The sequence below is a fragment of the Coenobita brevimanus genome, chromosome 65 (assembly GCF_032717465.1).
Source record: "Coenobita brevimanus isolate Jiangsu-jjx chromosome 65, ASM3271746v2, whole genome shotgun sequence".
NCBI classification, from domain to species: domain Eukaryota; kingdom Metazoa; phylum Arthropoda; class Malacostraca; order Decapoda; family Coenobitidae; genus Coenobita; species Coenobita brevimanus.
Genome location: NC_137018.1, coordinates 10,752,355 through 10,779,726, shown reverse-complemented (window position 1 = coordinate 10,779,726; position 27,372 = coordinate 10,752,355).

Here is a 27,372-nt window from a genome sequence, read left to right as displayed (position 1 = left end):
ATGGGTGTTATGTTCTGAGCGGTGTGTGTGTGTGTGTGTGTGTGTGTGTGTGTGTGTGTGTGTGTGTGTGTGTGTGTGTGTGTGTGTGTGTGTGTGTGTGTGTGTGTGTGTGTCTGTCTGTCTGTCTGTCTGTGTCTGTGTATGTGTTCCGTGTACCCGCAGATGATTTTGTAGGAGTGGGAAGAGGGGTCTTGTACTAAAGAAGTTTCATTCTTTCATTTGTGTGTGTGTCAGAGAGAGAGAGAGAGAGAAAGAGAGAGAGAGATTTTAAGCTGAGAGAGGAGAGATTGAGGATGACTGAGGAAAGGGAGGTGGAAGGGAGGGGGGGGGAAGCGACGAGCAGAGGGAGGGAAAGGTGGGGAGTGAAAGGAAAAACACCGAAAATATAGAAACGAAAACTTGCCTGACTCTTAACACACAACAACACATTCAGTCACATCACAATGTTCTTTACTTGGCTGTTTAATCATTAGAAACTTTCCTGAATTTAAACACACCAAACTTTTAGGTCACAAGGTTCATAAAAGGGGTTGGTGAGTGGTAGTGGCTGGAGGTGGGGGGGGTGGAGGGATGTTGAGGAGGGGGAGGGGGAGGGGGGGAATGGGGGAGAGGACGATGGGGATTGGCTGGTTTGGGGTGGGGGGAGATGCGTGATATCTGGATGCGCGTTGAAAGAGATACTCAAAATTAATGATGCTCACAAATGTACAGATGTTCTCTTAATTCTGCTGATAATATATGGCAGTTAATTGTGGAGGTGTCATTTGAGGCTTGTAATTAGCTGGCGCTTATTAAGACTCTTGACAAATGAGCTGTGAGTGAGAAGGGTAGCGAGAAGCCGTGAAATATGTACGCAGATACCATTAATTAATATCATACGCTTTTTTGTACCAACTAATCCTCAGTGTCTCTAGATAATACTGAGGTAGACTGTAATGCAGATTAAACTGTGTCAGTAGAAAGGCAGGAAGGGTGGTGGCTGTGTGTTTTAGTCTTTATTTAAATCAGTTGAACAAATAATGGTAACCTCATCTACGGAGACTTGCCGGCTATGAGCTGCTGTTTCCCGGATAGCGACAGAAACTTTGCTCTTGGAGTGTGGTGCCCTTGGGTGTCTGCCTTTGTGTGTGTGTGTGTGTGTGTGTGTGTGTGTGTGTGTGTGTGTGTGTGTGTGTGTGTGTGTGTGTGTGTGTGTGTGTGTGTGTGTGTGTGTGTGTGTGTGTGTGTGTGAAGAGAAGAACAATAACATAAGGACTGGAATCAAGAGGTGTGTGGCTTCGAGTGGGCGTGCGGATGACAACGAAGGGGCCAAGGAGACGGAGGAGTGTTATATTAGGTAAGTAATGGAGGAATACGCGTGATTGTTGTCGTTTTGTGTTTATAATGAAAGCAGTTTGTGCGGTGCCATAACCATCATTGCGATGATCACCACCACCACCATCAACATCATCATCATCATCATCATTATTAATACAGCCACCAATATCATCATCATCATCATTACTACATCAACCACTATCATCATCATTCATCATCATAATCATCATTGTCATCATCATCATTAGTCATCATCATCATCATTCATCATCACCATTATTACAACCACCACTATCACCACCATCATCTTCATCGTCCATGCAATTTCATTTTTTCCCATCAAAGCTAGCCTTTATAACCATTCCAACCCCACCACCACCTTCACCACCACCACCATCACTAGGAACCTTGAAGTCACAACAACATTACAGCATCACAAGCAACAACAGAGGTAGGAAACAAGGTGAAGTAAGGTGGAGCGGCCTGGGACTCTGCTATCACTGTACCGAGTTCGAGCCTTCACCCACAGAACCTCGTCTCCTTTTTCCTTCTTTTTCCTTGTATATTTTTCTTTTTCTTATTATTCCCTTCTGTCTCCTGCTCTTTCGCTTGTCTTTCTGGTGTTCGTTGTGTCTGCTTTTTGTTTTATTCTCGCCTCCCTTTTCTGTCTTATTTCTCCCAATTTTACTCCCTTTTCTTTCATTTCTTGTCTACTTTCTACATTTTTCCTTCTTCTATTTTACTTCTTGATTCCTCCACTCTTTGTTTTTGTTTCAACACCACCTTTTTCTTTGCCATTCCCGTTCTTTCTAACTTTTTTTCTTTCCCTTATCTTCCATTTACCCTTTAATGCTTTCTCCTCTTTCCTTTCTTGTCTTTTACCTATTATTTAAGAACTGCAACTCTTTTTTCCCCTTTCTCATTTTTTTTCTCCATCATCATCATCATCATCATCATCATCATCATCACTATTAGCTACATTAGATCAAAGTCACAACTGTGTTGAAGAATTACATGATGCAAGAGAGACTGGAGGGGAGATGAAGTGAGGTGGAGCGGCCTGGGACATTTACAACAGGTGTACTGAGTTAAATCCTTTACCATTTATATCTGATTTTCCTCTCTCTCTCTCTCTCTCTCTCTCTCTCTTTTCTATTACAGCATCTAAAATATACTATAGCACTTGCCTTTGTGTGTGTGTGTGTGTGTGTGTGTGTGTGTATTTTGGGCAGCCGAAACCACACATTCAAATCGCACCAAAATTGGCACAAATATCGCAAAAAATTTGCTGTGAAAAAAAAAAAAAAAAATCCGTTTATCTGTCTGTCTGTGTGTCTGCCTGTTAACAACTCTACGCGAAAACTACTTGTGCGATTTTGACTAAAATTACAGGGATGGTGGGATATGACCTTCTGATCACCTAATTAAATCTGGGGCCAAATTGGACCAAGGCCATGGCTGTAGGCCCCCCCCAAATATAAAAAAAGTCAAAAAATCGTTTTTTCGCCATAACTCCTTTCAAATTCGTCATGTCGACATGAAACCAAATTCTAAAGGTGCATCTTTCAAATCCACATCCTATAACCTGCCTCATTACATCAGTGGCTCACTGCCCAGTTAGCGGTAGGGAGGTCATGTCAGGTGGGTCGGGCCTAAAGTTTCAATTTGGCATAAAATCGTCAATTTTCACCAGATTTACTTCAAATTTGATATGTGGCATCTTTGACTACGTACCCTGTTATGTTTATACGTCAGCACTAAACTGCCGGCGACGGGTTTGCTGTGCCTTAGCACCGCTTCTTGTTTTCTTGCCTTCTTTTCTTCGTTTGTTGTCCATTTATTTCCTAATATTTCCCTTATTCCGGTTCTCTTTCCTTTTTTTGGTTCCCATCTATCTCAATTCTTTTTCAGTTTTTGTTTGTTCACATTCTCTTCGTCTTGGAGTTTTCCTATTCTAATATTTCTTTCTATTTCTTCCCTCATTTTTTCTTCTGTCATCGTTATCACTACCATTACCATTATCATCTCCATTATTATCATGACCATGACCGATGTCTGTTTTCTTCATTCATTCCCAGTTCTTCTGTTGTATACATTTAAATTGCTTTTTTCTTTTATCTCATCTCATTCTTATTGCTTCTCATTCCCTGTGACTCTTCTTTCTTCCTTCGTTTTTTTCTTTCTTATATTGATGCAATAAAGCAACAACAGAAGTAGGAGCCAAGGTGGGGTAAGGAGGAGCGGCCTGAAAGTTCCACCTTTTGTAGTGGAAAGCTCCTTTTTATTTTTCCTATTAAAGTTGCTTCTTTCTCCTCCATTTTTTTATGCTCCTTATAGTTCTTTTCCTCCTCTCGTCTTTCTCTCTCTCTCTCTCTCTCTCTCTCTCTCTCTCTCTCACACACACACACACACACACACACACACACACACACACACACACACACACACACACACACACACACACACACACACACACACACAATCCATTACAGGAGAAGTACGAGGAGATATAAAGTTAGGCTAGTACTATCAGTATTAACCTACTAAACATCACAGTCATCCACCACCACAACCACCACCACCATCATCATCAGTTTTATACATACAGTTGTCATTGAAACTAATTTAAAACTGGAGGCCCACCCACGAGGGGAATCACACCAGCCGTGAGCCGATACATATCTAGCACGGCTCGGAAGTTGACCCTGACCTTGCCCTACTTACACCAATTTCGAAGCTGTAGGAGATTTTGATCCCAACTACACACCTGTGAAATTGGGTGATGATATTTTGAGTGGTTGCGATGTTATTGTGCCAGCAGACACACAGACACACAGACAAACTGGAACCAGTACTCGTAGGAGTTTTTCATCCCTACTACACATTTTTTAAAAAGTTTGTGATGATATCTTGAGCGGATGTTGAGTTACCGTGGTAACAGACGCACACCTTGACCTACATTCACCAATTTCGAACTATACACCATCTTATTATACACCATCTTACTATACACCATCTTATTTTTTTTCCCATATGATGTTATACCATCACAGTCTCTAAAGAGTTAGGATTAGAGATGGGTTGTTATTGTTTCTGTTGCCAACATCCTCCTCCTCCTCCTCCTCCTCCTCCTGATCATCATCATCATCATCATCATCAAGCAGAAAATTCCTATTATCATCGTATGAACTAATGTGAATCACCATCATCACCTTCACCACTATCACCGCCTTTAGCGACTACAGATAAAACCCACATCTATATTACAGCATCACAAGCTGCAAGAGAGGTAGGAGACGAGATGAAGTAAGGTGAAGCGGCCTGGGACTCAAACACACGCACACACACACACACACACACACACACACACACACACGTGTGTGTGTGTGTGTGTGTGTGTGTGTGTGTGTGTGTGTGTGTGTGTGTTATATATGGCCTTAATGACCAGAGGCTTCGGCCCCAGTGGTCGATAGGTCCCCCCCCAAAAAAAAAAAAAAAAAAAGTTTGCAATTCCTGAAGAAGCCAGTCTTGGCGAAACGTTGAAACAAACTGAGTCTCTACTCTGTACTTTGTGTCATCCTCATCGGAGTTGTCGCAGCCAACGATGAGTTCACTACAAAATATAGAGCTTGCAGATGGGATAAGGAAAGGAGTATATAAACGTGAAGAGGCGATGATTGATTGAAAAGAAAAAGAAGTAAAACAATGTGAATATAAATGAAAGAAAAAGGGACAGAAACAAAAAAACAAAAGAAGCTAAACAGAAAAGAAAAAAAGAAAAATGAAACATAAAAGAAAGAAAAAAAAAAAGGAGAGGGCTTAGGCGATGTGGAACTCGAGACACCTTTGTTAGAGTCTCTGGCCGCTCCATCTTGCTTCACCTTTTCTCCTACTTCTCTTATAGTCTTCTTGCAGTAATATAGTGAAGAATGAAAGGAAAGAAAATAAAGCAAAAACAAAAACTGAAATGAGAAATAAAAAGAACAGAAAAATCAAAAGCTGTAAGGGAAAAAAAAAAAACTGGAGAGGAAACAGGAAAAACTAGAAGGAGAAAGGATAAATGAAAAGAGACGGGGAATAAAAAAAAAAAAAAGAAAAAGAAAAAATAGAAGCGAAAGAGGACAATGCGAAAGGAAAGATGAAGAATGAGGGAAGGAAAGTGAGGAAAAGGATTATAATAAAACAAAACACGTAATTAAGGAGATGAAAGGAAAGAAAGTAAAGAAAGAAGAAAAAATGACGCATAAATGGAAAGGTGTTAATTCTGTACACATGCAGAAGAGTCCCAGGCCGCTCCACGTTACTTCATCTTGTCTCCTACCTCTCTTGTAGTTCTTGATGCTGTAACGTTGTTGTAGCTCTGACCTACAGTGTAATATAGCCAACACTGATGATGATGATAATGGTGGTAGTGGAGGAAGTTGTGAGCTTTGAGATAAATAATAACCGTATGGATAATGATGATGGTGACGAGAATGATGACGGTGGTGGTGAAGGTAATGTAGCTAAACGATGATGAGAACAATGAACACAATATGATTAATGGTGATGATGATGTTGATGACGTAATTTAATACTGATAAAACCCAAATCTAAACTGGTCTTCTATTTGTTTATATATATATATATATATATATATATATATATATATATATATATATATATATATATATATATATATATATATATATATGTATGTGTGTGTGTGTGTGTGTATGTATATATATATGGGGCAATTGTGGTACAGTGGTAAAGTGTGCGTTTTCGTACACTGGAGAGCGAGGGTGATAAACTTTGGAAGCGTTCTCCTGGCCATGTACTGCTTTCGCGGACACCAGGGGTACTGTGGTTGAACCAGTGCCGCATACTGTAAAGTATGTTGCACCTAGCGGCTTGCGCGGACAGATTACACTTGACGCACAGACTACACACACATCCAAAACCAGTACAATACTACAATCACAGTTACAAGCACTTCTTACTCTACGTACAATCTCTACCAGACAGCCTAAGCCACTTGGTAGAGATACATAGGCTGTATCGTCCCTAGTTTAGTCGGGATAGGCCGGTCCTGCAGTAGATATATATATATATATATATATATATATATATATATATATATATATATATATATATATATATATATATATATACACCTAATTTACAGACCCTAACATTAATGTCCTAACAGACAAATCGCTAACCTATACTAAATCCTAAAGAGACAAATAGCTAAACCTACACTAATTCTAAAAATAAATAGCTAAACTTACACTAATGCTAAAAATGCCTCGACCAAGAGCACTCCATCGACCACAAATATGTAATGCCTTTCTGCATTGCATACCCGCACTCATCACCTGGTGACTCTCAGTCGAGACAGAAAATAATATAGGGAACATCAATATACGAAAGAGAACCAGAGGAGTCAGGAACTGTTCCATATACGTCTACTGTCGACCCTAATTAAGAGAACTTTTACAGGAAGTTATAAAGACCTTACATATGCTGTATACAAAAATTGGAGGACCTCATCCAACAAAACACGTCGACTACAAATGCCCAGTTCCTTTCTATATTGCACACTTGCACTCATCAACTGGTGACTGTCAGTCGAGGAACGGGGTTTAATTTACGGGACATCAATATTAAAAATAGATCGGTCGGAAGCAGGAACTATTTCAAATACGTCAACTGTCAACCCTAATTAATAGTACAATATATACGTATTTACAGTCGATAAAAACATAACCATACAGTAAGAAAGTCACATCACTCTGATCAGTCCGGTCTCTCTCAAGAAAGCCATCAGTTTATCAGTCATAACAATATCCCCATCACCCAGGATGGTGCATGGTGTGAAGGGGACGTCTGCTGCACCGCAGTAATTTATAAGTGAAGCACGTTCAGAAATATATCGCCGACAGCTCAGGATGATATGACTGATAGATAACACCACATTACAGATGTCACAGTGCAGTAGGAATCGTCTCTCCATATATGGTTTCCTATGGGTTAATATAGTGGCATCAAGCCGCAAACGTCCCAACACTTTTTCTTCCAGGCAACTGGGATGGTTGGCAGTATCCCAGTCGTCCAAGTATGACTTCCATGGTGGAATATTTAGTCTGGTCCACTGACCTTGCCACAGAAGATTTATTGATTTCTTTCCGAGAGAGAGACTCGACTGTAGATCATGAGGAACGTCCCAAGTCTCCTTGAGCCCTACAGCCGACTTTGCAAGTAAGTCAGCCTGCTCATTGCCGTAGATACAACAATGACCAGGCACCCATATCAGTGTGAAGGACTTGTTGCATGAGTGCAATTTAGTAACGATGGATCTCATGCGAGTCCATATTACAAGATGCAATTGTGTGAAGGGCTGATTTTGAATCTGAAAATTTGACACATTAGTCATGACTAGATTTTAAAGTATAGTCTATGGCTTTGTCAAGAGCAAGAAGTTCAGAGGTAAACACAGATGTATGAGTCGGCAACCAATACCTGAGGGAATATTCAGTCAACCATACACTTGCACTCAGACATTCACTCTACTTGGAGCCATCGGTGTACAATTGGTGGGACCCCAGGTGACGAACGATGATATTACGAAACAAGTGGTGGACCTCCGCCTCTGGCGCCTTTGTCTTCGGTACTGGGAGCCAGGAAACATCCACGGTAAAGCTTGATGGCTCCCAAGGCACAATATTTTTTTACACCAACTTGTCACAGTCACTGAGGTCCGCACCAAGCTCCTGAGTCAGTAAGTGGAGGCGAATGGCAAGTGGCCTACGCACCCCCCACATAAGATGGTGGTATTGACACAGGGGGATACAGGCCAAGTTCAAGATATTACGTTTCCTGAGTGTTCTTAAGCCATAGGAAAAGGCCAGGTGGTTCTGGCAAATACCGAGAGAATGCACATTTGCCTCCACTTCCATTCGAGCTACACGTGTACACCAGACGGCTCCAAGACACATTCACAAACATTTATTATGTAACACATTCAACCTCCTCAGTGTGGCATCGGATGCCGAGCCATACACCTGTGTGCCATAGTCTAGCTTGGATCTAATAAGGGACTTATACACCATTAATAAAGATTTTCTTTCAGCACCCCATGTAGTACCTGCTAGGTCCTTGGGGACATTTAACAGTTTATCGCAATGAGCAAGCAGGTTAATAACATGAAGTTTAAAATTTAATCAGTGATCAAAATGGAGGCCCAAAAACTTTACAGAATTTTGAAAAGGTACCGCTTAATTATCCAAAAATAAACGCAAATTGGAGACGTCATGAGTAGTAAAAACTACAGCGGCACACTTTGGGATGGAAAACTTTAATCCCCATTGCAAAACCCATTCGTGGACGGAGTCAAAGGGTGCTTGAATCTGCCCAGCCAAAAAGTGTGCATTACGGGATGAGTGCCACATTGCACAATCGTCAGTGTAGAGCAAGTATTTAAGATTCCTCGGGATGGGAGCAGATGACAGAATATCATTGATCATAATACTAAATAAAGTGGGACTATGCACACTCCCCTGCGGCACCCCATTTTCCTGGATAAATATCTCCGATGTTACAATACGGGGCAATTTGACAGAGAAAATCCTGTCCCTTAAGAAATTTTAAATTAAAGTAGGCAAATTTCTTCTCTATGGATGTCCAATAACACCCCTATCATGAATTCTTTATTGGCAAATGCCTCTGAAATACAGTACTCCAAATTCATTAAATGATCTATTGAACTTCTGTATTTACGGAAGCCACATTGTTGATCATTTAACAAATTCGTCGACTCAAAAAGTAACCTATTGTTTACCATTCGTTCCATGATCTTACATTGACAAGAAGTCAACACAACAGGACAGAATGAATTGGGATTCATAAGACAACCAGCCTATTTCGGTATCGGTATGACGTGGGCAAAGTGCCATGAGTTTGGGAATGTTCGAGACGCCCAAAGCTCATTGTACAATGCTAACAGCTTAATCAGGATGTCCTGATTAAGATGCTGGATCATACCGTACGTGATGGTATCTGGTCCTGGGCTGGAGTCTTTACAGGATTTAAGGGCAAGGAGCAGTTCATTTATCGTAAACTCTTGGTTGTATGAGGAGTCTACTTCTTCTGTGGCAAAGTCTAATATTCGTAGCTCAGCCATGCGTTTATCATGTTGGAAACGTGGGTCATAATTGGCTGAGCTACTTACATGAGAAAAACTCCTGGCCAGGATGTTAGCAACGTCCACGGGATCGTTATCGATGTTATTATTTACCTGCAGGGTGGTAACAGGGATTTACGGGTCTTTATTATTTAATGTTCTTATAGTGGACCAGACTATTCACCGTGGACACAAAATTCCGCCAGGAGCCACGTTTAGCCCTTCTTATTATTCTCCTTGCCTCAGCCCGTGCTTCTTTGTATGCAATAAAATTTTCCTGACTATTGAAAATCCTCTATCTCCTGTTGTTTTTCCTTAATGCTTCTTGGCAATCCGGCGTCCACCAGAGTGCTCTATGCTTTGCATGAATTGTCGAAGTCTTGGGAATAACAGCCTCGGCCGCGTGTAATATGGAATTGGTTAAATTTTCGACCCTAACATTCATGGTCTCCCCAGATATATCAAAATTGGTGATCCTTGAGAAGGAACCCAATCTGCTTTCTTATAGTTAAATTTTGGGGGTGGAGGATCCGAAACAATGTCGCGTGTATAAGAAAGACCGATGGGTAAATGATCACTTCCTAAGGAGTCGTCATAAGGGTCCCACGAGAAATCTTGATGTATACCTGGGGAGGCCAGAGATAAGTCAGTGGCCGAAAAGTTACCTGTACGATCATATACACGAGTCTCTCTACCATCGTTCAAAAGACAGAGGTTGGACTGTAGTATTTGGTCAGCTACTTGTTCCCCATGACCATCGATCCTCAAGCTACCCCATTGATAGTAATGGGCGTTAAAGTCGCCCAACACTAGCTTATTCCCTGGAAGATGTTCAGATAGTGAATTCAGAGCAACACTGTCAATGGGGCCATGTGGTGGAGAGTAGAGAGAGCAAATAGACAGATACGTGTTATTATATTTTACTCTACACGCGACAGCTTAAAGAGTAGAATTTAGAATCACCTCCGTTTGTGGTTGCAATTTGTGTGGGTATATGGCAACTCCATGACCTTCATATCTTCTATACGAGTTGTAGTGTTTGAGCTGAGGAGGATCAGGATGATCCACCAAGCACGTCTCCTATAAACAAATAACGTCTGGCCTGTGTATTGAAAGCAAGATTGCTATATTATGTAGTTTATTCCCAAGAATCCTACAATTCCACTGTAATATAGTGAATGCGACGGTTTAAGAATTACGTTGGGGGCCAGTGTTCTTATTCGACTACCGGGGGACCTATGCCGGTGCTTGTTGACGGAAACCTCCATTTTATCATCAATAATGAGGCTCCTAGAATCCCTTGAGGAAGAGCTAATGTTTCTCTCCCTCACTGGAGTAGGAGCTGGAAGAACATGAGGACGTGGCTCTTTTCTGAGGGTGGTCATGTTACTCTTACTAGACTTGTCAGACTTTGGTTTAGGCCTTACTGACTGAGAGGCAGCAGCAGCCTGAAAATCTGTTGAAACCTTAGGGCTGTCAGTGAGAGAGTTCGAGCTGATAGGAGGCTGAGATGAAGAGGTATTGTGAGTGGCAGGAGGGAGAAGGACAAGATCAGTCTGCGTCTCAACAGAGCACATCAAAGGACGGGACATTACAACCGAAGCATGAGACCAATTCAGCGTGGGAGTTGCATGCAATGCCTTCACCTTTTTCCTAGCTTCGTAGTGGGAAGTACCCTCAGTTGCCTTCACTGTGCCTTCCACTTGGGACAGTCGCTAGAGGAATTGAGGTGAGTACCCTTGCAGTGAAAACAACATACTGTCTCAGATGTGCAACGTTCTGTATCATGACCCTGGTTTGCACACTTGCCACACACTGGCTAGGAAGCCCGACAAGCCTTGTCATTATGCCCATACAACTGGCATTTCAAACTACATAGAGGGTTAGGGATATACGACCACACATGAACAATTTCATAACCAATTTTTACATGACTAGGAAGAGACACATTACCAAAAAACAAAATGATAGTTACAGTCTTCGTCCAGACATCTTTCGTAAATCTGGTTATAAATCTAGCATCAATGACGTCTTGCTGAGCGAGTTCCTGTATGATCTCGTCCTCATTCATCACCATGAGATCCCTGCAAGTGATAACACCCTTACAGGAATTCATGGAAATTGGGATCTTGGCTTCGACATCATAGCAATGAAACTTGTGCAGCTTCAACAAGTCTTGAACTTTAGATGAATTACATGTAGATGTGGTTGAAAAGATTAGGAGAAATACACTGAGGTGGTTTGGACATGTGGAGAGAATGGAGAATGAAAGACTGACTAAGAGGGTGTATGTAGGTGAGGTGGAGGGAGGGAGAGGGAGGGGTAGACCGAGGATGAGGTGGAGGGATGGAGTTGAGAGGTATATGAGGGAGGGGGGGTGAGTTGGGGGGAGGGTAGTCGAATGGTGGGTGACAGAGTGACTTGGAGGCGTTTTGTCTGCGGCCGCCCTTTGCGGGATTAGGGCATCGGGCTATAGATAGATAGAGAAGATAGACATGTATTTACTAGGAGGTTTACGCTAGCATTTTTTAAAAAATTGTTTCACCTCCCCAGTCCAGTCATCAATGACCTTGATCATGAAGGGTTTGAGACTGCTCAAGGGAGTGGAACTTTGAGCATGGATGATGACAATCTCGGCATTATGTACAAGGATATCACGAGGCATACGAGTCTGGGATCATTCTGTCTGGGGGCTGTCAGTCTGTGAACCAGTCGGGGGTCGGTCAGGACCACCTCCCCCCTGAAGGGAGAGCGAGGCGGAAAGGACGTCCGCCATAGTGACCGCTTCCCCCGTGAGGGGGAAGTAGAGCGAGCAAGGGACAAAAAAACTGGGACCAAACACCTAACTTCCGACTAGGCTAACATAGGGCCCGGTACCCTATTCATTAGGGGTAAAACTAGAGAAGAAGAAGAAGAGATTGCCCTCTCAGACCACTCCAGGGAGGCCCGACCGTGTTTATTCATGCCCCAGAGCGATCAGTGGTGGTGGTGGGGGGAACCCTCCGTTGGCGAGTAGGCAAAGGTAAGCTCAGTAAATAGGGACAGACACCTACTGTTCCTAGCTAGTAGGGAGGAGTGGAAAATGAGCAACTAGCTATCCTAATACCACCAGAAGGGTATGAAAAAAAAGAAAAAAGCTGATGCTGGTGAGGCAGCCTTAGAAGGCTAGAGGAGAGCTCAGAAGAAAACACGTCTTTACTCTCTGCGACCATGCATAAAAATCCATTCATTATTATTATTATTTTTTTTTTGCCTATCGACCATTGGGGACAAAGCTCCTGGTCATTAAGGCCACATATACTGTATATATGTATACACATAAACACATATACATATATATACAAACATATATATATACATACATAAACAAACACACTTCCATGCATATATACAGACACTTCCATGCACACGTGTGTATATATATATATATATATATATATATATATATATATATATATATATCATTTTTTTTCCATCCATCCATTCATCCATCATCCAATCCTACATTGCCCCATGAGGAGCATAGGAGCCCGGGGCTAGGCAGTTGGTCCCGACATTTAAGATGAGAGTGACCAGCCTCGCTCATTCCTGAGTGGCATTACATGAGCAATCGACCCCAACCACCCCTTGGATATAAACCTTCACCGGCTCAATCTGATTGGAGCGCAATAATTACCCACTAAACCAGCAGGCGCCAAAATTTGGTTATATGGTTACCACCCAGCGTGGTAAATGGTTTCCTGGTGCACAGGAAGCCATTTGACTTGTCACTCAGTGTAGAGTCACCCACAGGCTGAAGAAAGTGGAACGAATGAAGGAAAGAAAGACAGAAGAGGGAGTCTAAAGTCACCCGTAGGCAGGACAAGGAAAGCATGAAGGAAAGAAAGACAGAAGAGAATGGAAGGAAAGAAGGATGGAGAGGAAAGGGCAGACACCCGAGAGCTGCACTACATCGAGTGAGTGGATGGTGAGCGCCCCCACCTACCACATATTTTTTTTTTATTATTATTTTTTTCTTGGTTTTATATTTTTTAGACCTTATATTACTTATAAATTAAAATCTAATCTAAAGACCCTAAAACTAATCACTTAACAGACAAAATTGCTAACCTATACTAAATCCTAAAAAGACAAATAGCTAGACCCCAAACAGTGTTTACACTCAGAGACTTAAATAGACCTCACAGCTCGAAGATAGTGACGTCATGCTGTTGAACAATCAGAACAAACTACCCTACTTTAGGTCTTCCCCTCGTTAAAAGGTAGGCTAAAGGTTTGGTTAATGAATAAAATCCGCTATTCTGATTAAAGTTATTCGACACAGCAATATGGGCAGACTCGAGACATCTGCGTTTTGTTATATTACTATCATGTAACACAAACGTAGCCTCATTCCGCAGTGTTCCATGTTCGGTAGTTAACCTGTGTTGTGCAATAGTATTGTTGAGATTAAACACTCTCATATTATATTTATGTTCCTTTAACCTCTTATTCAACCCTCTAAAAGTCTCTCCACATATACCTTTTCACAGTCTTTGTACGGAATTTTATACACACCTGCCTCGTTTGTTCATTTTACATATTTGTCATTTTCTCTTACTAAACTACCCACAGTCATAATTCCTGCTCTAACCGCCTGTATTCCTGCCATATTCATACAAGGAGAAACATTAGTACACAGGATTTAGGTAGTGCTAGCCTTTATCATTTTTTTCTTTTTTTTTTTTCCGTGTGTGTGTGTACTTTAGTGTATTTTAGTGGCACTGTTTCTAGAGTTGGCAATTAAATATGGAGGGTATTTTAGATCACGAAAACCATTAAAAATGTAATCATATTCATCTCGTAAATTTTCATCAGAACTTATCCTCAAGGCTCGAAGGAAAAAGCCGATGAGTATCCCCTGTTTTGTTCTGCTATCTATGGTCGAATAAAAATGATTAAAGTCGTTTTTGTTGGCAGCCTTTCTTAAAACTTTGAACTTAAGGTTGTTACAGTCTTTTATTTAAATAGTATCAAGTAAAGGTATGCGGTCGTCATGTTCGTACTGTATAGTAAACAGAATGCTGTGCCCTACCCTATCTAATCTATCTCTAAGTCTTTCTAGATCTAGCGACTATTGCAAACGCAGTTCATGCTCGTCAGTGAAGAAGCGCAGGTTCGGCCCTTTAGGCTACATCACCAATATCCGTGGTCTTAGTACCAATTTGAATTCAGTTCACTTTTTTCTTCAATTTCAGTAGTATCTCGTCTACCCCTGTTCCATACAGAATCCCAAATCTCACCCTCAACTGAATTATCTCTATTTTCTTTTCTTTCTTTCTTTTTTTTTCAACAGAGAAAGGAAAAAACAAATGAATAAAAAATACTAATAATCCATACACCAGATTCCCGGCGTCCTGCATTCATAAAATATCTGTAACAGTTGGACTTGAACAACTGTGGGTTGAAGTTTGGGGGGGAACAACTCTGGGGAAACAAGTTCCAGAGAGATGCAGTTCGGGGAATAAAAGAATTCTGATAGGCAGAAATTCTGCAATATGGCAGTGTGATATTCTAGTCATGAGCTCTGCAAGATGCCCAAGTAGCACAGGGGAAGGCATGGAGAGATGGCACAATGACGCAACTTCGTCTGGACATTTGTCATAAACGTATCTGTAAAACAATTTGTGTTTTATTTCGTCCTCTCTCTCTCTCTCTCTCTCTCTCTCTCTCTCTCTCTCTCTCTCTCTCTCTCTCTTTCTCCTTTACATCAAAAGCCAGAAGAGAATTAGGAGGCGATGTGAAGTGTGGCTATTGTTATAAGTATTAACCTACTAAACATCACAGTCATCATCGTCATCATCATTATCATTACCATCATCATCTTTATCCATATATTCATCATTAAAACTAAATAATAATAACTATAATCATCATCATCATCATCATCACCATCATCACTAGGTACATTAGATCAAACCCATAACAATATTACAGCATCACAAGCTACAAGACAGGTAGGAGACAAGATGGAGTAAGGTGGGGCGGCCTGGCACTCCACTACAGGTGTACCGAGTTCCACCCTTGGATCAACTCAGGTCTCCTTTTCTTTTCTCTCTCCCATTTACTTTGTCTTTCTTTTTTTTTTTGTCTTTCTCTTTCGATCTTTTCATTGTTTGTTATACATTTGACTTTTTATTATCCTCTCATTCTTTTCCCTTTTCTTTTTCCTTTTCCTCAACAGCTCTTTATCTTTTTCTCCTAGTTGTCACATTTTCTGTCTTGTATTTGTGGTTATTAAGTTATGTTTTTCTCCATTTTCATTTCTCTCTCTCTCTCTCTCTCTCTCTCTCTCTCTCCCCATTTTTTCTCTTTTATATTAACAGCGTCACAAGCTACAATTGAGGTAGTAGACGGGATGAAGTAAGGTTATTATCATCATTATTAAGCTGCTGTACATACATACTTCACCATCATCATCACTGCCACTACCACCACTTCCATCATCATTATCATCATCATTATCATCATCATTACTACGCTCAGCATACTTTCATCATCATCATCATCATCATCATCATCATCATCATCATCATTAGATCAAAATCACAGCTATGTTCACTAATCACAAGATGCAGGAGAGACAGGAGGCGAGATGAAGTTTGGTGGAGCGACCAAGGACATTTACGAAGGTGTACTGAGTTAAATCCTATACCATCTCTCTCTCTCTCTCTCTCTCTCTCTCTCTCTCTCTCTCTCTCCAGTATTACAGCCACAGGTGGAGTTGCCTGAGATTCTAACAAAGGTGTCTCGAGCTCAATCCAAAACCTCCGGCTCCTTTTTTTTTCATTCTTATTTCTCTCATTTTCACTCATTTCTTATCTCCCTCATTTCCCCTCTTTTACACCCGTGACCGCGAGGGGAGAATGGATGTTACGTTTTGAGCCGTGTGTGTGTCTGTGTGTGTGTGTGTGTGTGTGTGTCTGTGTGTTCATTGTACCTACCGATGATTTTGTTGGCGTGGGGAGGGATGTCTTGTACTGAAGGGGTTTTATTCTTTCTTTTTTTGTGTGTGTCAGAGAGAGAGAGAGAGAGAGAGAGAGAGAGAGAGAGAGAGAGGGAGGGAGTACTCGATTTTGCGTGTTTAAGTGGAAAGAGAGAGAAGTGGTGGGTGAAAGGGGAGAGAGAAATGTAAGGGAGGAGGGGGGATGCTAAGAGGACACGGAGAGAAAGGCTTGGAGTGAAAGGGAAAGCACTGAAAATATAGAAACGCAAACTTGCCTGACTCTTAACACACAACAACACATTCAGTCACATCACAATGTTCTTTACTTGGCTGTTTAATCATTAGAAACTTTCCTGAATTTAAACACACCAAACTTTTAGGTCACCAGGTTCATAAGAGGGGTTGCTGAGTGGTAGTAGCTGGAGGTGGGGGGGGGAGTGGAGGGATGTGGGGGAGGGGCAGGGGGATGGAGGAGAGGGAGGTGGGGAGGGGCTGGTTGGGGGGTGGGCGGAGATGCGTGAAATCTGGATGCGCGTTGGAGGAGATGGTCAAATTAAACGATGCTAACCAATGTAGGCCAAACGGGTGTTCTCTCACTTCTCCTGGTATTATAAATGGCAGTTAAATGTGGATAAGTCATTTGAGGCTTGTAATTAGCTGGGGTTTATTAAGACATTTGACAAATGAGCTGTGAGTGAAGGGTGGCGAGAAGCCGTGATATATGTACGCAGATACTATTACTGGTTATCATACACATTTTTTTGCTAACTAATCCTCAGCGTCTGTAGAAAATACTGAGGTAGACAGTAATGTAGATGAAACTGTCAATTGAAAGGCAGGAAGGCTGGTGGCAGTGTAATTTAGTCTTTATTTGTAACAGTTAAACGAATAATGGCAACCTCATCTGGGGACACTTGCCGGCTATGAGCTGCTGTTTCCCAGATAGTGACTGGCTCTTTGCCTCTTGGAGTGTGGTGCTCTTGTGTGTGTGTGTGTGTGTGTGTGAAGATTAGGATTGGAATCAAGCGGTGTGTGACTTCGAGTGGGCCTGCGGATGACAAAGAAGGGGTCAAGGAGACGGAGGAGTGTTATATTAGGTAAGTAAAGGAAGAATTACACGTGATTGTTGTCGTTTGGCCTTATCGTGATAAGTAATATGTGCGGTGCCATCACCATCATTGCGACGACCATCATCATCATCATCATTATTATTCATCATTATCATCATGTTCATCATTCATAGTCATCATCATCATTGCTCTAACGTATGGAAGTGAAGCTTGGACGTTGTTGGAGGGACATAAGTCAAGAGTGAAAGCAGTGGAAATTAGTTATTTGAGAGGAGCCTGTGGAGTCACATGGAGACAGACTGACAAATGAGGATGTGAAGGAGCGTTCTGGTGTGGAAGTGGATGTGATAGGAAGCGTTAGGAGACACACTGAGGTGGTTTGGCCATGTGGAGAGGATGGAGAGTGAGAGACTGACGAGGAGAGTGTATGTGAGTGAGGTGGAGGGGGAGAGAGGGAGGGGAAGGCCAAGGATGAGATGGAGGGATGGAGTGGAGAAGTATATGAGAGAGGGGGAAGTGAACTGGGAGCAGGGCAGTGAAATGTCGGGGGACAGGGTGACATGGAGGCGATTTGTTTGTGGCCAACCCGTATGGGATTAGGGAGTCTGGCAATAGATAGATAGATCACTTTCATCATCATTATTACAGCCACCACTATCATCATTAATCATCATCATCATCATCATCACCATTATTACAACCATCACTATCATCACTACCACCATCACCATCGTCCATGCAATTTCATTTTTTCTCATCAAAGCTAGCCTTCATCACCATTCCATCACCACCACCACCCCCACTTCCAACATTAGGAACCTTCAAGTCACAACAACATTACAAAATCACAAGCAACAACAGAGGTAGGAGACAAGATGAAGTAAGGTGGAGCGGCCTGGGACTCTGCTATCACTGTACCGAGTTCGATCCTTCACCCCTAAAATATCCTTCTCCTTTTTCGTTCGTTTCTCTGTCTTTTTTTCTTTTTCTTTTTCTTATTAGTCCCCTCTGATGCTCTTTCGCTCGTCTTTCTGGTGTTCTTTGTGTCTACCCTTTGTTTCATTCTAGCCTCCCTTTCCTTTGTCTTCCAGTTTTGCTTCCTTTTCTTTCATTTATAGTTTATTTTCTACGTTTTTTTTCCTTTTCTTTTATTTTTTGATTCCTCCAGTCTTTGTTTGTGTTTCAACACCACGTTTTTGTTTGTCATTCCCATTATTTATGTCTTTTTTCTTTCTCTTATCTTCCATTTATCCTTTACTTCTATCTCCTTTTTAACCTCTTTTATTTCACCTGTTGTTTCCTTCTGTTAATCTTTCTTCTCTGTTATTGCCTTTCTGTCTCATTTCACTATATTGCATCACTCAGACTACTCCCTTCTTTCTGTCTCATTTCTTAACTACTGTACACTACATCAGACTATATGAGAAGCTGAAGCCAAGGTGAAATAAAGTGGAACGTCTGAGATTCTAGTATAGATGTCTCGAGTTCGACTCTTAAAGAACGGCAGCTCATTTATGCTCTTTGTTATTTATTCTTTCTCCATATCTTCGTCATCATCATCATCATCATCATCGTCATCATCACCATTAGCTACATAAAGTACCAACTATGTTCAAGTATCACAAGATGCAAGAGAGACAGGAGGCGAAATGAACTAAGGTGGGGCGGCCTGACACATTTACAACAGGTGTAGTGGGTTAAATCCTTTACCATTAATATCTGATTCCCCCCTCTCTCTCTCTCTCTCTCTCTCTCTCTCTCTCTCTCTCTCACCATTACATTACAGCATCATAGGTTAGAGGAGAAGTAGGAGGCGATATGAAGCTAGGCTATAATTATCAGTATTAACCTATTAATATGACAGTCATCATCGTCATCATCATCTTTGCCACACAGTTATCATTATAACTAACCTATTAATTATAATAATAACTATCATCATCATCATCATCATCATCATCACTAGGTACAGTAGATAAAACCCATAACTATGTTACAGCATCACAAGCTATAAGACAGGTAGGAGACAAGATGGAGTAAGGTGGGGCGGCCTGTAACTACTACAGGTGTACTGAGTTCAACCCAACGGTATAGTCCTGTCTCCTTTTCTTTTCTCTTTCCTATTTTCTTTGTATTCCTTTTTTTGTCTTTCTCTTTCTCTTTCCATCTTTTCTTCGTTTGTTATACATTTGTTTTTTTTTTACTATCCTCTCTTTCTTTTCCTTTTTCTTTTTTCCTTCTTTCCCTGAACAGCTGTTTACGTTTTTTATCTATGTTTTTTCCGCCACTTTTCTTTCTCTCTCTTCCTCTTTTTTTCCTCTCCTCTATATTAACAGCATTGCAAGCTACTAATGAGGTAGTAGACGGGATGAAATAAGTTTTTTTCATCACTACTAACTTACTGCACGTATATACTGTACATCGTCTTCACTACCACACCCAACACTACCGTAATCATCATCATTATCATGATCATCATCATCATCGTCATTACTACCCCAACCATACATTCATCATCATCATCATCATCATCATTAGATCAAAGTCACATCTATGTTAAAGTATCACAAGATGCGCGAAAGACAGGAGGCGAGATGAAGTAAGGTGGAGCGGGTTGGGACATTAGCGGCAGGTGTACTGAGTTAAATCCTCTCTCTCTCTCTCTCTCTCTCTCTCCTTTTCATTCCTTTTGTCTTTTCTTTCTTTAATATATTATAGCAACAAAACAACAAGGGAGGTAGGAGCCAGGGTGCAGTAGGGTGGAGCCGATTAAGATTCTAACAAAGGTATCTCGAGTTCCACCCGAAAGAGCACTTAGCTCCTTTTTTTTATCTTTCTTTTTAAGTTTCCTCTTATTTATCCTTATTCTTTTCCTTGATGCTTGCTATCGTTCCTCTTCTTTTCACGTTGTTTTTTCTTCTCTTTTTGTACAATTTCATTCCTTTGTTTCTGTCTTCTTTTTATCACATTTTTTCTCTATTTCATCCTGTCAGTTATCAATTCTCTCTCTCTCTCTCTCTCTCTCTCTCTCTCTCTCTCTCTCTCTCTCTCTCTCTCTCTCTCTCTCTCTCTCTCTCTCTCTCTCTCTCTCTCTCTCTCAGCATCACTTACATGGTTATATATACTTTTATAGAGCATTACATATATATCAGAGGTAGGAGACAAGATGGAGTAATGTGGAGAGGCCTGGGACTGCTGTGGTGTCATGAGATCTATTCTCACGCTGCTTCCTGTCCCATTTTTTGTATTTCCTTCTCCATTCTATGCTTCTTCCAGGATCGTTTTGTTTTCTATCTTCCTCTTTCATTCTTCCTTGTCTTTCTCGTAGTTATTCCTTCCTTCTTCACAATATTACAGCATCACTAGCTACAATAGAGGTAAGAGGCGAGATGAAGTAAAGTGGTGTGGCCTCGACTCTACTACAAGTGTGCCTAGTTCAAACCTTCACCCTTTTTCTCTTCTTCCTCCTTTTTTTCTTTTTTCTTCACTTTCTGCCTTCTTTTTGTTTTTCATTATCCTTACTTATTTATTTATTTCTCATTTTCCCTTTTTCTGGTCTGTTTCTCTCTACCCTCCTGTCTCCTTTCATTACTACAACATAGCAGGTTACAGAGGAAGAGATGAGGTAAGATTGTCACTTTCACTGTTGTCCTACGTCTTCATTCATCATCATCATCACCTCAGTACTGTCACCATCATCATTATCCACACAGTTGTCATTTACAACATCATCAATACCACCACCACCACCACTACAGTCATCATCATCATCACCATCATTACTATTATCATCATCAGTACTGTCACCATCACTACCACTGACACCAGGACAGTCATTATAATCATCATTATCATAATCATCCTCAGTACTGTCACCATCATCATTATCCACACAGTTGCCATTACCACTAAAACTAGCATAACTTCACTATCATCATCACCACCAACACCATCATCGTTATCATTATCACCAGCAGCAGCATTAGCGACATACGATCAATCCACATAGATTCAAGCATCATAAGCTACAAAAGAGGTAGGAGGCGAGGTGAAGTATGGTGGAGCGGCCTGGAACTCTACAACAGGTGTACCGAGTTCAAACCTGACCTCCAGAATGATGTGCCTCCTTTTATTTTTCGTGTCTCGTCTTCTGTCTCTTTCTTTGTTTTTCTTTCTTTCCTCTTTTCTTTCTATATTTTACTTTCTCTCTTTCTTTCTCTCCTTTTTGTTTCTTCATTTTCATTCTCTTACCTTTTTTGCTCAACTTTTCTTTCACTTCTTCTCTTTTTTTGAGGGGGGGGGAGGCATATTGCTACTACCACTATCACACATACATTTATCAACATTCTCATCAAAACTATCCCGTTCCTTTCTTCTCCCCTGTAATTTTTTTTCCATTGTCCTTACTTCTTTACTCCTTTTCTATTGTTTTTCTTTCCTTTTCCACTGTGTTACGTCATCACAAGGTACAATAGAGGTACGAGGCGAGATGAAGTAAAGTGGAGCGGCCTGGGACTTTGTATTGAGCTCATACCTTAATAGCTGTCCAGTTCCCTCTTCTATTTCGTATTTTTCCTTTTATTTCATATTTTCCAGCTTATATTTTCTTCCTTAAGCCTTTGTTTCTTTTTTTTATCCTTCCTTTCGTTTTCCATTTTTCCCTTCCCATTTTCTTCTTTCTCCTATCTCTCTCTCTTGTTTTCATTCCTTCTGGCTCTTTATTTTTCTCCTTTCTCTTTCTTTCTCCATCTCATTGTCACTTTTCTTTCTTCAATACTTTACAGGAATAAACAGAAGCAGGAAGTAAGATGGAGCGGCCTGAGATGCTAACAAAGGTGTCTCGAGATTCACCCTCCATTACTTCAGCTTTTTTTTTATTTCTTTCTCTTTTCCATTTTCCTCCATTATTATCGCCCGCCTTGTAAAGGCGGAGCGGTAATGTTTTTGCCCGTCTGTGTGTGTGTGGGTGTGTGGGTGTGTGTGTGTGTGTGTGTGTGTGTGTGTTCCCATAACGGCTTGAACTATCAATATAAAACCTTCAGGGCATCAAGATAATGCCAAAATCTTGGCAGGATTCGAGAATGGGCACTCGGGGTCAAGGTCACTAAAATGGCTGCCAAAGGTCAACTAGCTTTTATTGACCTCCTATAGCACCATTATATCTATTGAATGGCTAAAGCTATCAACATGAAACCTTCAGAGTATCAAGATATGGCCAAAATCTTGGACTTGGCCAACAGCATATTCTTACGAGTGATCAGCATTTGCCTGCCGAATGCTTTTCTTTCGTTCTTGTTTAGTTTCTTCTTCCGCTTTTGTCCTTTCTTCTACTGATCAACCTTCCTGTCCCAGTCTACCTTCTCACTCCTTTTGTTTTTTCTTTCTGTTTTGTTATATTCGTTTACATTCTTTTTCTTCTATTTTTCTTTCTTCTCCAGTATAATTTCCCCTCTTTACCTCACTGAACATAATAGGTTTTTATAGTTCCACCCGGTTTACCTCTCTCTCTCTCTCTCTCTCTCTCTCTCTCTCTCTCTCTCTCTCTCACACACACACACACACACACACACACAGCATCACCTACGTAGTTGTATAGATTTTAATAGAAATTATAGACGTGACTTGTGTAGCAGAGGTAGGAGACAATGGAGTAATGTGTAGCGGCCTGGGACTGCTGTGTGTGTAATGAGCTCTATCCTCGAGCTGCTTCCTGTCCCCTTTATTTTATTTCCTCCTGCTTTCTTTGCTTCTTCCTCGTCCCATTGTTTTCTATCTTTCTCTTTCATTTTTCCTTGCCTTTTTCGTAGCTTTTCCTTCTTTCTTCACAATATTACAGCATCACCAGCTACAAGAGAGGCAGGAGGCGAGATGAAGTACAGTGGTGTGGCCTCGACTATACTAGTGTGCCTAGTTCAAACCTTCACCCTTTTCCCATTCTTCCTCAATATTTCTTTTTTCTTCACTTTCTGCCTTCTTTTTTTTTTCATTATCCTTATTTATTTATTTATTTCTCATTTTCCTTTTTTCTGGTCTCTTTCTCTCTACCCTCCTTTCTCCTTTCATTACTACAACATATCAGGTTACAAGAGATAGGAAGAGAGATGAAGTAAGATTGTCATTATCACTACTGGCCTACGTCTTCATCATCATCATCATCGTCAGTACTGTCACCATCATCATTATCCGCACAGTTGTCAGTGCCATCATCATCATTACCACACGACCACCACTGCAGTCATCATCATCGACATCATTATCATCATCAGTACTGTCACCATCATTACCATTGTCACCAGTACAGTCGTCATCATCATCATCATTATCATCATCATTATCAGTACTGTCACCATCATCATTATCCACACAGTTGTCTTTACCACAAAACTACCATAACTTCACTAACATCATCACCACCAACACCATCATCGTTATCATTATCACCAGCAGCATTATTAGCGACATAAGATCAATCCAGATCTATATTACAGCATCACAAGCTACAAGAGACGTAGGAGGCGAGGTGAAGTAAGGTGGAGCGGCCTGGAACTCTACAACAGGTGGACCGAGTTCAAACCAAACCACGTGACTGACGACCTTCCTTTTATTTTTCATGCCTCATCTTTTCTCTCTTTTTTTTTTCTTTCTTTCTTTCCTCTTTTCTCTCTTCGTTTTTCCTACTCTTTTTCTTTCTCTCACTCTCTCCTTTTTGTTTCTTGATATTACATCTCCTACCTTTTTTACTCAAATTTTCTTACACATTTTCTTTTCTTTTTTTTTGGGGGGGAGGCATATTACTACCACCGCCATCACACATACATTCATCAATATTCTCATCAAATCTAACCCTTTCCTCTCTTCCCTCCTGTATTTTTTCTTCCTTTTGTCCTTACTTCCTTACTCCTTTTCTATTGTTTTTCTTTCCTTTTCCACCGTTACGTCATCAGAAGGTACTGTACAATAGAGGTAGGAGGCGAGATGAAGTAAGGTGGAGCGGCCTGGGACTTTGTATTAAGCTTGTACCTTAATAGCTGTCTAATTCCTTCTTTTATTTCGTATTCTTCCTTGTATTTCGTATTTTCCAGCTTATATATCCTCCCTTAAGCCTTTTTTTTCTTTTTTTTTATCCTTCCTTTCGCTTTTCTTTTATCCCTTTCCATTTTCTTCTTTTCTCCTTTCTCATGTTTTCATCCCTTCTATTTCTTTATTTTTCTCTTTTCTCTCATTCTTTTTCCATCTCGTTGTTTCTACTCTTTCTTCTCTATATTTAAACAATGAACAGAAGTAGGAGCCAAGGTGATGTAAGGTGGACCGGCCTGAGATGCTAACAAAGCTGTCTCCATATCTTTGTCTCATTTTCCTTCTTTTTTCACTTCCATCCTGCTTTCTTGCTGCCTGATATTACCGTGTCAGCAGGTAGCAGAGAAGGCAGGAGGGTAGTTGAAGGGGTGTATTTATCCTCACTACTAACCTACTGTACACTGGATCCAGAAAGTATCGGTGCACACTTGGCGCCAAACACTTTGACACCACAGACGTTGGCTGTTGGAAAATGCTGGATGATTTTTGCCCACGTTGGTAACCCTGCTTACATAACGATGCCATATATTGCTTGCTGGTGACGCTGTTTGTATTGTACTCATATTCATATGATAATAGATTAATGGTCCAGCAACTTCACAGGTTGTGTTGATTATTTCACATATCATCCTACCCCTCATGTGCCATACTTTTTTGATCGACCGTACATCATCATCATTGTTACCAAAACGACCACCACCACGACGACGACGACCACCACCACCACCACCACCATCAAAACCACGATAATCATCAGTACATCATCATATTTACTAAAGCTAACAGATTTCATTATCATCATTAACATCATCATCATCGTCATTATCATCATCATCATCACTATAACCACCACCACCCCCTTACCTACTTTAAACCGCATCCATAACTATATCGCATCACTATAATCTACAAAGAGGTAGGAGGCGAGATGAAGTAAGGTGGAGCGGCCTGGGACTCCACTACAGGTGTATCGAGTTCAAACCTTCACCCTGTGTATGTGTCCTCCTTTTCTTTATTCATATTTTTCTTTTTCTATGGTATTTCATTCTTATTTTCTATTTCATGGCTTAGTCGTCTTCTTTATCAGCTTGTCATTCATTCTTTCCTTCATGCTTGCTCTCTCCTTTCCTGTCTCCTTTCTTTCTTTCTTTTCCTCTTTCTTTCCTATTACTTCATACAATTAATGTGATAGTTTGCCACACGGACTCAATATAGTGTCAGAGGCGGAAATTAAACCATATGGATGATACTACCCGTGATGACCGCTCTCCACCACAGTTCATAAGTACCACCTTAGTTATTGCTGTATTTATTGATGGCCAGTAATATTGTAGCAGGTAAAGGTTAGCCCAGAAACTAACAGATGTCTCCCTCACCACCACCACCACCACAACCATTGTAATCATCATTATCATTATCATCATCATCAGTTACACTAGATCAAATTCATAAATACATTGCATCATAATAAGCTACGCGGGAGGTAGGGGATGAGGTGAAGCAAGGTGGTGCGGCCTGGCATTCTGCTACAGGTGTCCGGAGTTCAACCCTCAACAGTAATTCCTCTTTATTTTCCTCACTTCATTTCCGTTTTTTTTCCTTTCTCTTTTCATTTTTCCATGTATTAATATTTTGTTTAATGCTCTAATTTCTTTCTGATCATTTGTTTCTTTTTCTTCTTCCTCCTCTCAACATATTTTTTCTTCTCAGTTTTGCCTACTTTTATTCTTGTATTCCTCGTTCAGTTATTACTTTTTTTACTTATTATTTCTTTCCTGTTATTACTCTCTCTCTCTCTCTCTCTCTCTCTCTCTCTCTCTCTCTCTCTTTTTCTGTGTTACAGCATCACGAGCTAAAAGGAGGTAGGATGCGAGCTGAAATAAAGTCATCATCGTCAGTAATAAAGTACATCACCATCATCATCATAACCACTACCATCACCCCTATCATCATCATCATCATTATCACTACCACTTTCATCACCTCTGTCATCATCATCATCATCATCAATACCACTACCACCAACCACATTATCATCATCATCATCATTATCCTCATTATCACAAGCACCACCCCTATCACCGTCATCATCATCATCATCACCATCATCATCATCATTATCATCATCATCATCACTAACACTACCACCACACCGATCATCATCATTATCATCGTTATCACTACCACTGCCACCATCCTTATCATCATCATCATCATCATTATCATCATCATAAGCATCATTCATGTTCATGTTCATGATCATCATCATCATCATGAGACAGAAAATTCTTAATATCATCCTCACTGGTAATTAAATCACCATCACCATCATCACTATCACCACCATAACCACTTTTAGTTACGTCAGATCAAAGCCACATCTGTATTACAGCATCACAAGCTACGAGACAGGTAGGAGACGAGATGAAGTAAGATGGAGCGGCCTGGGACTCTACTACAGGTGTACCGAGTTCTGTCCATTACTGGCACTGTGTCTCCTTTTCTTGCCATGCGTCTCTCTCTCTCTCTCTCTCTCTCCTGCTTTCTTTTTTTCGCTTTTTTTTTTTTTTTGATATTCTGCTCATTTTAATTCATTCCGTCTCTCACCGCTTATTCTTCTCTCCCGTTTTCTATCATCTTCCTTCCTTCCGTCTCTTCCGTGTCTCACCTTCTATTTCTTTCTCATATTCCTTTCCATCTTCCTTTCTCCACAATATTACATGGTCAAAAGCTACAGGAGAGGTCGACAAAAAGATGGA